Raw genomic sequence first — 10,936 nt, forward strand, 5'->3', positions numbered from 1 at the left:
GGGTATTACCATCTTAACAAAATTAAGCATTTCATTCATGAACACAGGATGTCTTTCCACTTATTTGGGTCTTTTTCAATTTCTTTCCAAAATATTTTGTAGTTTTCAATGCACATGCCTTGCACTTTTTTGATTAAATTTATTCCTAGCTACATTTTTTTAATGGACTATAAATAGAATTTAATCATGATGTATAATCCTTTTAATGTGCTGCTGGACTCAGTTTGCTAATATTTTATTAGGGATTTTTGCATCCATATTCATAAGGGATAGTGTTCTATAGTTTTCTTTTCTTGTAATGTCTTACCAACATTGAGTTGGTAAGTTTTACCTTTTGTTTATTTTGGGGAAGAGTTTGAGAAAGATTGATTTTAATTTTTTTTTAAAGTTTTTATTTATTTATTTGAGAGAGAGAGAGCAAGCAAGCACAAGCAGGGGGAGCAACAGAGGGAGTTGAAGAAGCAGGCTCCCCGCTGAGCAAGGAGCCTGATGTGGGGCTCGATCCCAGGACCCCGAGATCATGACCTGAGCTGAAGGCAGCCACTTAACTGACTGAACCACCCAGGTACCCCTGATTTTAATTTTTTAAATGTTTGAAAGAATTCACCAGTGAAGCCATCTGGTCCTAAATTTTTTTATTGTTGGAGGGTTTTCGTATATTAGTTAGATCTATTTACTTTTTATAGGTCCATTCAGATTTTCTCTCTTTTTTCTCAGTAAGTCTCACTAAAGGTTTGTCAATTTTGTTGATCCTTTCAAAGAACCAATCTTTGGTTTCATCCATTTGTTTCAATTGCTTTTCTATTTCAATTTAATTTACCTCTGCTCTAATCTTTATTATTTCTTTCTGTTGGCTTGCTTTGGGTTTAGCTTTCCTTCTTCCATGTCCTTAAGGTGGAAGTTTGAGTTATTGATTTGAGATCTCTCTTCTTTTCTAATGTAGACATTTATAGGTGTAAGTTTCTCTCTGAGCACTGCTCTCATTGCTTCCCATAAGATTTGGATTCATTCAGCTCTTCAAGTAAATTTAAGACAGTTGAATTAATATCTTTGTCTATTAAGCCCAATCTCTGGGCTCCCTCAAGGACCATTTCTGTTAATGTCTTTATTTCCTGTGAGTTGATCATACTTTCTTGTTTCTTTGTATGCCTCATATTTTTGGTCTTGAAAACTGTACACTTCCAATGTTCTAATGTGGCAACTCTGAAAGTCAGATTTTCCCCTTGCAAGGTTTTCTTGTTTCTGTTTGTTATCTTTGTTGTTGTATATTTGTTTAAGGATCATCCTGGTCTAATTTGGTAAAGTCTATATTCTTTGTTATGTATGTCCACTGAAGTCTGTATTTTATTAGCTTAGTGGACAGCTAGTAATTGGACATAGATTTCAACACCTGTGTAAGAAACAAAAGGAAAAGGATTCAGTCTTTGCAGATGAGCTTTGTGTGTGTGTGTTGGGGGCTCACCTTCAATACTCAGGGAGACAGTTTACAACTGTACCATAGCCCTACTTTCTGCTTTCACTCAACCTCAAGGTCAGCCAGACATGAAAGTTAGGGCCTTCTCACATCTTTTCTGGGCATGCACATGGCGTTCTAGGTTTTTAGGAATATGTCAGAGTTTTTCACATCCCTTTTTCTCTAAGCTTCTCATCATCCAACCTTTCTTCCTGGGCATCTGGCTACTCCATTGTTCATCTCTGCTCACATCCATTGCCCAAGGCAGCAGAAGGAAATACATTTCTCTTTAAATGTTTTTGACAAATGCCACACCTCAGCACTGGGAGACTTCAGAGTTAGGTGAGATAAAGCAAACCCTTTGAGCCAGTCTTCCACAGAACCACCACAGACCAGAACAAACTCTCACAGTTCTTTGAGAATACAGCTCATTCTACTATTCTCTGGCATAAGCACCTGTGCTGGCTCTGGGCTGTTGTTCAAGGCCACTGCCAAGCAATGGGGCAAGGGATGTGACCAGGTTAAGTTAAAATGCCAGAAAGCTGTCTACCAAGATTCAGCTTCCTTGTTGAAAGTGTTTCCCTGGTTGCTTCATGCTTTTGGTTAATTTCCAGAGTTCCAAAAATGTTGATTTTGACAGTTTTTGTTAGTTTATTCATTGCTTTTGCAGAGGGATGGACTTTTTTTGAATTCCCTCCTCTGCCATTTTTGTTGACATCACTCAATTCGATCATTTTTGACAAGTGTATAAATTTGTGTACCCACCACTATAAGATAAATGTGATGAAAAAGAGTTAGAGTCAGGTCTCATTCCAACGCATTCCATAATAATCCTAACATGCTCATAAAATGTGAGTAATAAGAAGTGCATAAACGGTAAGTATTAAAGAGAGAAAAAAAGAGCAAACATCGTAGTTTGGAAAATAGTGCCCAGGAGAATTATGTAAAGGTCATAGACTATGAATAAATATTAATGCACTTATCATGCAAAATTGGAAAAAATGTGCTGTTACAACTGAAATATTATTCAAAGACAAGCATTGTAATTAAGAGTTTCCTTTTCCCACGGCAGTGGTAGAAAAATGCTGGTTTATTCTTAGCCTTTATCCAGTTCATAATCATTTTAAAAATTCAAATGTAATTCTTGTTCCAATAATGCTCAAAGACTGAATGAATAGCTAGTTAATTTCTTGAAAGCATGGCATTCGATCTGCTAAACAATTATATTTCTGCCTAGCATGTTCAGGAATGCTGTAGTATCAATTAACTGTTTCAACCCTCAGAAATTCACAGCTAACTGAAATCATTGTCAGTTCATCTCCTCTCAGGGAAATTAGACATTTTTGGATGATCTATAAGTAACTAGCGTCTACATTTGGGTTAAAATGTTCTTCTTTCTCCCCTTCAGACCTCCACCACATTATCCTAATTCATAAGAATAGTTTTTGGGGACTATCTTCCATGTGGAGACCTGGGATCAACATGGACTCAATATAGTTACTCTATTCACTCGTATTTGCTCCGAACTACTACAATTTGTAGTATGGCATACACTTAGAGAGGCAGTTTGGTTCTGATCCACATGTCAGACAGGTGATTGTCTCAGGTTTAGTATGCCAAAGAGACTCCTAAAATAAGACTGGATTCAGAAATCAGACAGATCCTGGGATGCCTGGGTGGCTCAGTTGGTTAAGCGTCTGCCTTCGGCTTGGGTCATGATCCCAGGACTGTGGGATCGAGCCCCACGTGGGGCTCCCCGCTCAGTGGGGAGTCTGCTTCTCCCTCTGCTTGTGCTCGCTCCTGCTTTCTCTCTTTCTCTCTGACAAATAAATAAATAAAATCTTAAAAAAAAAAAAGAAATCAGATAGATCCTAACTCTAACATGAGTTTTTCTCTAGTTTACTTTGCATTTTAAATCTTGCTTGTGGCAAAAGTACATATTAAAAGAAATTTATTTGGGTTATAAGGAAAAACATAGGAAGACAAATCTATAATTTTATATTTTTCTGTACCAAACAACAGAAATTTTTAAGGATGATGTAGTTAAGCTTGATTTTCCTTAATGACTGAAAAAGTTAAGAATAAATGGGAGAAATTCAGAAAGATCATTAGCTGACTGGGTTAAAGTTAAAGAATTACTTTGATTTCCTTAGATAAATAAGCAGAATAAACATTAAAATAATGCACATGAAGCGTTTTCAAATTTTGCAAGTTTGTTAAGTAAAATACCAAAGCAAATTAGGTCATGGATAAAAGAGCATTAAGAAATGCACGTTAATACTTATATCAAAAAATACCTTGCCATGTGGAAAGTCAACCGTAAGTGCTATAAATATACAAGGAGTATTTGTACAAATTATTTTTTCACCAATAAAAATGACATGATAAACAGTGTGAGGAAATGAATTGTGGTCTTTGACAGTGACAACAGGAGAGGTTCCTTTTCCTAATACTTACTCCAAGTATAAACATCCTAATCTTTTAAGGATACAAAGTCTTGCTATTCACAAAATCCTCCACAAATTTTGCACATTGTCAGATAAATAATGGCTTTTCAGTAAAGGCTAATTGAAATAAACTGAATTCAGATTAAAGTCACATAAGTATTATTTTATTTATTTATTTATTTATTTATTTATTTATTTATTTATTTATTGGTCAGTAGGGATGGGGACAAAGTAGCAGTAAGAAATCTCTATACCGTGAAGATCTTAAATTTAAACGAGGAAAAAAAAAAGGTTTTAGAGATGCTAATATGTTATACTATTTCTAAGGCAAATGTCTGGGATTTTCAAATTGGTATCGCTGCAGACATAAAACTATTTACCACTCCATATAATGTTTCTTGCTTCTGTGCCTTTGCTCATAGACTTATTTTGACAAGAAAGTGTTTCCCTCAATTCTTTGCCTGGTTAACTGTTATTTCTTATTCAGGACTCAGTTCAACAGTTCAACTTTCACCTCCTCCAGGAGGTCTTGCTTTATTATTCAGACTGAGTTAAGTGGTTCTCTTCTGTACACTTGAATGAGCTTTTGTCTCTCTTTCCAATAACTTGTAAGAGCTTCAAGAAAACTAATAATTTTTGTTTTTCTTCTGTCTTTTCTAGTCTTTGGAACATAGTAGACATTTTATTACTACTGTTGAATGAATTGAATGATGCTTAAAAAAGAAATTGCAATTCCATTTTGTAAATAGTTATTCCCATATTTAAGCCTGATAATATATTTTAGTAATAAAGAGAATATTGTCTCTTAGACGAAATGGTATTATTTATCCCTCAACAAGATATGTGTTGTTGTTTTGAGTTTTGTGTCATTTCACAAAATGTCCTAAACTTCCAATCAATAAAAAGGTGTTGGGTGGGGCAGAATAAATTTAGCATTCATCTCTCCTCAGGGAAAATAAAGTTTCAAAGAAAACATGAGACAGAAATGCAAGTATGATCTCCAATGAAACTAGGAGACAGCTAGCATTTGAACCATAAAATCAGACTAAGGATTCCCAAAGCACTGCAAATTACATAAAGGTTGAAGAACGTACAGAAGGAAGATACCCAGTGTAGCAGATCACAGAAGAGTTGGCACAGCATACTTCCCCAGGATGATGCTCAAACCCAAAAGTCTCATTATGAGAAGAGAAATGGCCTGCAGGAGCTGGTAAGCGTATCTGAATTCGGTTGGGTCCTGAGGAGAGAAAATTCAGCATTGAGAGACGGGTCATATTTGCAAAACAACTGTCAGCCAAAGAGTCTGGGTTGCAGAATCTCCACATTGTGACCAGCCTAATCATGCCAAATTTGGGGCTACCATCGTGTAAAAACTGAAAGACAAATTATTACACCATCATTCTCTGTCATAAGAAGAATCTCTGCTAGGTTGAGATATGATCCTGCCCTTCTCTGACACAAATCTTAAGATAGCTCATCAGGAAGAAATTATATCTCTCAATAATTAGCAATATTGTAAAAAAATAATAGAATTTATAGAATGCTACACATAATAGAACATATAGGAAGATATAAATAGAATTTATAGAAAGCAATATTGTAAAAAATAATAGAATTTATAGAAAGCAAGAGAGGTAAGGAAGAAAAAACAAATTACGTGTATTTAACAGAAAAAAATCTTGCCATAAAACTTAAGAAAATTGTGATCAAACATTCCTAGGAATAAGAAACTTATTCATTAGTACAGGTTAGGAAAGAAGTAAAAGAAAAATTAATACAGAAATCAATAGTCTTCATACTCCAAAGAGGCCGCTTTGAAGATGTGATGGATGAAAAGTCCACAATTTCAGTGGTAACAACATGTATGAAATATTTAGGACAAAATGTAAAAAGAAATATTCATGATCTGTAAAAAAAATAATCCATAAAATGTTACTGTAAGACCCAAAAGGTGACTTAAAAAATGGAAAGTCCTATTTTTTGAAATATACTCACTATCATAGCTCATACTCTCATTGACATATAGATGTCAATTCTGCCTAAATTAATATATTAAATTAATGTGACTCCCTCCCAAGAAATTTAATGAGATGATCTAGTTCATAAATTCATACAGGAAACATAAACTAGCAATAGTAACCAAAATACTCTGAAGAGTCATGAGAAGTGACTTGCCCTACCAGATATCAAAATGCATTATAAAGTGATAACAAAATAGTTTTGCACTAGCACATGAATATACAAATAAACAAAACAGAATAAAAAACATACCACAGTACACAAATATATAAAAAATGGATACTACCAATATTTCAGTATAGGAAGGTAATATTATTTTAAAAATACCTGTAAGGTAACAGAACAGGATAGTTGTTTGAGAAAACAACCAAAAATGCTTTATCTTAAAACTACTTTTTATTCCAAATGAATTCCAGATAAGTCAAAGATATAAATGTAAAAATAAAAATGTAATCATAACTTATTAGAAAAAATGGACTATTTTTTTACTCCAGAAAAGTCTTTTCTAAGTATGAAGTAAATCTCCAAAGTCATTAAAAGAAATAACTAATTAAATCAATTGCATAAAAATAATTCCTTCATGATTCAAAATAAATAATGTCAGAAGACAAGTGCTAATCTGAGACAGAATAATTACAATTTATAGACTATCAAAGGGCCAGACTTTAACATGAAAAAGTTTCCTACAAATCCATAAGTAAAAGCCTGGCAATACAATAGAAAAATGTGCAAAGAGATATGAAAAAACACTTCATGGAAAAGGAAAACAAATAAAAATTCAGACTGAAACTACAATGAAGCAGTGTTTTCACCTCTTAGACTGGCAAAGACCCAAATATATGTTGGCAAATTCTGATGATGTTCTGTGTTAGCAAGGGTATGGAGGAAATAGACATTCTCACAGGTTGCTGGTGGGAATGTAAATTAAGACAACCCTCTATAATGGGCAATTTGATGGTAACAATTAAAATGACAGATATTTTACAGGGCACTGGGTGGCACAATCAGTTAAGCATCCAACTCTTGGTTTTGGCTCAGGTCATGATCTTGGTCCCGTGTGTGAGGCTCTACACTCAGTGCGGAGTCCGCTTGAATTCTCTCTCTCTGCCCCTCCCCCCTCTCAAAAATAAATAAATTAAAAAAAATTTTTTTTAAATGACAGATATTTTTAAATTCAGGCATTCCATTTCTAAAAACTTACCCAGTTGAAAATTCACAGATTTGCAACTTGACATGTAAGATGTTTTGCATGGCAAATGACTTGTATCACTTAATTGTACAACTTGAAGAAGATTGGTCAAATAAATTTGCTACATCCATATATTAGAAAAATGTTCAGCCATTTAGGAAGAATGAAGCAGTATTTATAAACTGATATTTAAAAAGCTGCAAAATTAAGTGGAAAAAACCCTCAATATTAAATGATATATTTAGTAAGCTGAAATTTGCATTAAAACAAGGAAGAAATGTACATATGCTGTATTTACTCATATTTACACAGAATATTTCTGAAAGAACACTCAAGGATACAACAGCAGAGGTCAGTCCTGGAGAAAGAAACATGAAAGCTGGGAGGTAGGGTTATGGAAGAATTTCCTTTCATATGGTATTTTATACATTTTGAATTTTAGACCATGGGTTGGTTGGTTGGTTGGTTGGTTGGTTTTTAAGAAGGTGAAGAATGGGGATAGGAGCAGCACAGCATAGTAGAGATAACATGAACTGGAAATTAGGAGCCAGACCACCTAGAGCCAAGCCAAATTGCCACTTCCTGGTTGGGTGACTTTGGACAAAGTATTTAAACTCTATGTGACCTATTTTTCCTCATCTTTAAAATGTGTATAATAATCCCATGTACCCCTATAAATCTGTTACGAGGACTAAACTAATTAATACATGTATGACAATTAGAATACTTGACATGGAAAAGTGCTTTATTGGGGCACCTGGGTGGCTCAGTCAGTTAAGCGTCTGCCTTTGGCTCAGGTCATGATCCCAGAGTCCTGGGATTGAGCCCCAAGTTGGACTTCCTGCTCAGCAGGGAGTCTGCTTCTCCCTCTGCCCCTCCCCCCGCGGGCTTGTATTCTCTCTCTTGTTCACTCTCTTTCTCTCAAATAAACAAGTAAAATTAAAAAAAAAGAAAAGTGCTTTATTTATTATTGTTTTCTCATCAAAAGAATAAAAGTAAAACACACAAAGACACAGACACGTCAGGTATCTGTAATAAAGCAGAGCCAACAGGACTCAGAATATTGGCACATTCTAGAAAAAAGAGATCACAGCCAAGTTTAATTCAAGACCAGAATTTAGTGTCTGGGACAGCCACTGAACTTCTGAGGAAGAGAATTCAGGTATTGATTGGCTTAGTTTTCACCAACTTCGTCTTACAGTTGCTGTTCCAAAGGGAACCAGACATACACACACACACACACACACACACACACACACACACACACACACACACCACCCCCACCAATATTACAAGGTGTGAATATAATGTGGGGTTTAGGGAGCAAATGTATTGGCTGAGACGCAGAAAAACACACAAGGTCATGTAGCTCTGATTATCTCAGAATGCATAAGCCGGTCAGAGAGAAAGCTGGACAGAACATACTATACCAGGGTTCCAGAAGAGGAACCCAGCTTCCAGAGGGGCAGAGAACAGAGCGGAAGCATCCTCCTCTAAGAAATAGCCTTAGAAATGGAAGCTTCAGAAGCTCAGTCTCTAGTGTCAGCAGTTCCACACTGAACTAAGTCACATCCACTGAACCAGCTTTTGGCTGAGCTACTGAGAAAGGAGGAAATGGGCCCCAAGGGTTATGAGTTCATATAAAGAAACTACAGAATTAGGTGCTAGCGAGGGTAGAAAGTTCTCTAAGCACAATCTCCTGTCACTTCCTTAATGTATTTGTCTAATTGGCAAGTGGACATGGTGAGGTCACATTGAGAAATTTAGTCAGTTTAGGATTCATCTTGGTTTTCTAGATTCTAGATTCTACACCTGCAAAGGTATATGTACTGCTCTTCCCATCCCTTGAAATGTTAAATTCAATAGGATCCATTGCTTTGTATAAATACACAATTCAAACTGAAGGCAGGTCTTCATCTTTGGCAAGAATTAAAGAACAAACAACAAAAACTTCTTAATTCCTCATGTGTATACAGATTCCAGTAAGATCTGTTGGATAACACTATAGACAAGATACTCTACAAAAGTTTTTTCTTACCACAGGCTCCCTTACTGAAATGAGAATGCAGAGGGTAGGGCATAAATTCAACTCAGTGTGATAAAGGAAATCTATGTCTTAAGATGGCGGACAAGCCAGCAAAGGAGTCCCAGTCCTTGCCCCGGGGCTCTTCCGGATTCCTCTCCCTGCCCCGCTTCGCGCTCGCGCCAAAAGTGCCAAATGTGTGGAAGTAGAAGTGTATAAATTAGCCCCTTTGTTTGTGCTCGGGGCTCAGACCTTTGGAGACCACTCTCCTCCGAGGCCGCTGGCGGTAAATAAACCACCTATCCTCCAAGATCTCCAGGTGCCACTTGGTTCTTCCATCCAGCGATCCTGTCCAGGTTCTGGAACAAGTGGTCCTGCTTTGAGTTGAGGCTTAGATTGCCCCCAAAATTTTTCTCTCTGGCTTTCCCTGCTGTTCATCAGAAGGATGGACTCCTAACATTTTATTGCTTTATATCCCACCACTTCTAATCCCCTGACACATTTTTCACACTGAAATCCCGTGGTTGTTTGTTTGCTTGTTGGCTCCTGGACCTATCTCTTAACAGTTTTTATTCTGTTTCTTTGAAATAGCCTCTCTGGCTTCCTTATTCTAAATTAAAGTTGCCGATCACCTATTGCCTCAAATAACCTTCTTTTATTAATGTAGGCAGAGGCAAATAGACATCTGTGACTGAGAGGGAAACAGAATTACTCATAAGAATGAAAGGAGCCATTCAGATGTTCCCAGCATAGAGTAGTAAGAAAATAAGTTTTCATCTTTAACCTTTCAGCCAACTATATGCTCTGCCTCACTCACCACCCTTAAAATACAATCTAGTTTGACTTCTCAGCAAATCTGACCCAGCAAATTAAAATTCTCAGTTTTTAATCAATGTTTTGTTTTTGTTTTTGGTGTTTTGGGTTTGTTTATGTGTGTGTGTGAGAGAGAGAGGGAGAGAGAGAGAGGGAGATTTTGGAGATCAGTAAAGAGTACTATAGGATTAATATAGAAATTGCTGTTTGAAGCTTTCTTAATCTGGACAAAAGTGGTTATGAATAAGGATGTACAAGTCACTATCAATTTTCTTCAAGCTGGTCTATGCCTGTTTATCCTTTTGTCGTATGTGATGACACGCATTGCAGTCTATGTGAAAATGTCTTATCCGCCAGTAGGAAAAGCTGAATAATTTATTTGCAGTCCATCTTCCTCTGGACAAGCGCATGCCATGTATTTCCTGAGTTGTGTAACCAGCTCTCAGAGCAGGCACATGGTCGGCTGCAAATTCTTCTTTCTGACATCTTTCCATTTTTCATGGTATTGATATTTAGCCCCTGAATGCCTGTTTTGCATTTTCAAAACAAAACAGAAGTGAGGAATCAATTGTGCGTTGTTGGGAGGGAATGTCATGACCTTGATTATAACTGTTATTTTTGAAGGGGAAATTATAGATGTGAAATTCTTCAGGGTCACATCCAACACATAGTACATCTAATTCAAGAAGGACATTCTCTGTTCTGTGGGTAAGTTCTTAGAGTTCTCAGCCTAAATTGAGAGGGAACCCTGAAGTCATTCTTTGTGCTGTGGTCAAAACTCATTGCTCCTATGCTAGGATCATATATTGGGGGATACCTGCATTGGATAAGGGGAAGGTGCATTTGTAAAAAGATCTCAATTAATCTGACCTTGAAAAAAGTTAAGAAAATTATTGAACTTGCTTAAGTTCTCTTCCTTCCCTCCTTTCTTCCTTCTTCTTCTTTCTTCCTTCCTCTTCTTTCTTTCTTTCTTTCTTTCTTTCTTTCTTTCT

General features: G+C 36.3%; 1 long non-coding RNA gene across 1 annotated transcript in view; it reads right to left on the reverse strand.

Moving 5' to 3' along the window:
- LOC141372725 (uncharacterized) overlaps window positions 1-10,936 on the reverse strand; it is a 289,174-nt gene that overhangs the window by 20,838 nt on the left and 257,400 nt on the right. The window contains exon 3 of the long non-coding RNA XR_012378126.1: window positions 4,995-5,137. This is a non-coding gene — a long non-coding RNA (uncharacterized lncRNA). The remainder of the gene's footprint in view (window positions 1-4,994; window positions 5,138-10,936) is intronic.

Source organism: Callorhinus ursinus, unplaced genomic scaffold (genome assembly GCF_003265705.2).
Source record: "Callorhinus ursinus isolate GAN/ISIS: 27379988/994484 unplaced genomic scaffold, GSC_fseal_2.0 scaffold5, whole genome shotgun sequence".
In the NCBI taxonomy this organism is placed as follows: domain Eukaryota; kingdom Metazoa; phylum Chordata; class Mammalia; order Carnivora; family Otariidae; genus Callorhinus; species Callorhinus ursinus.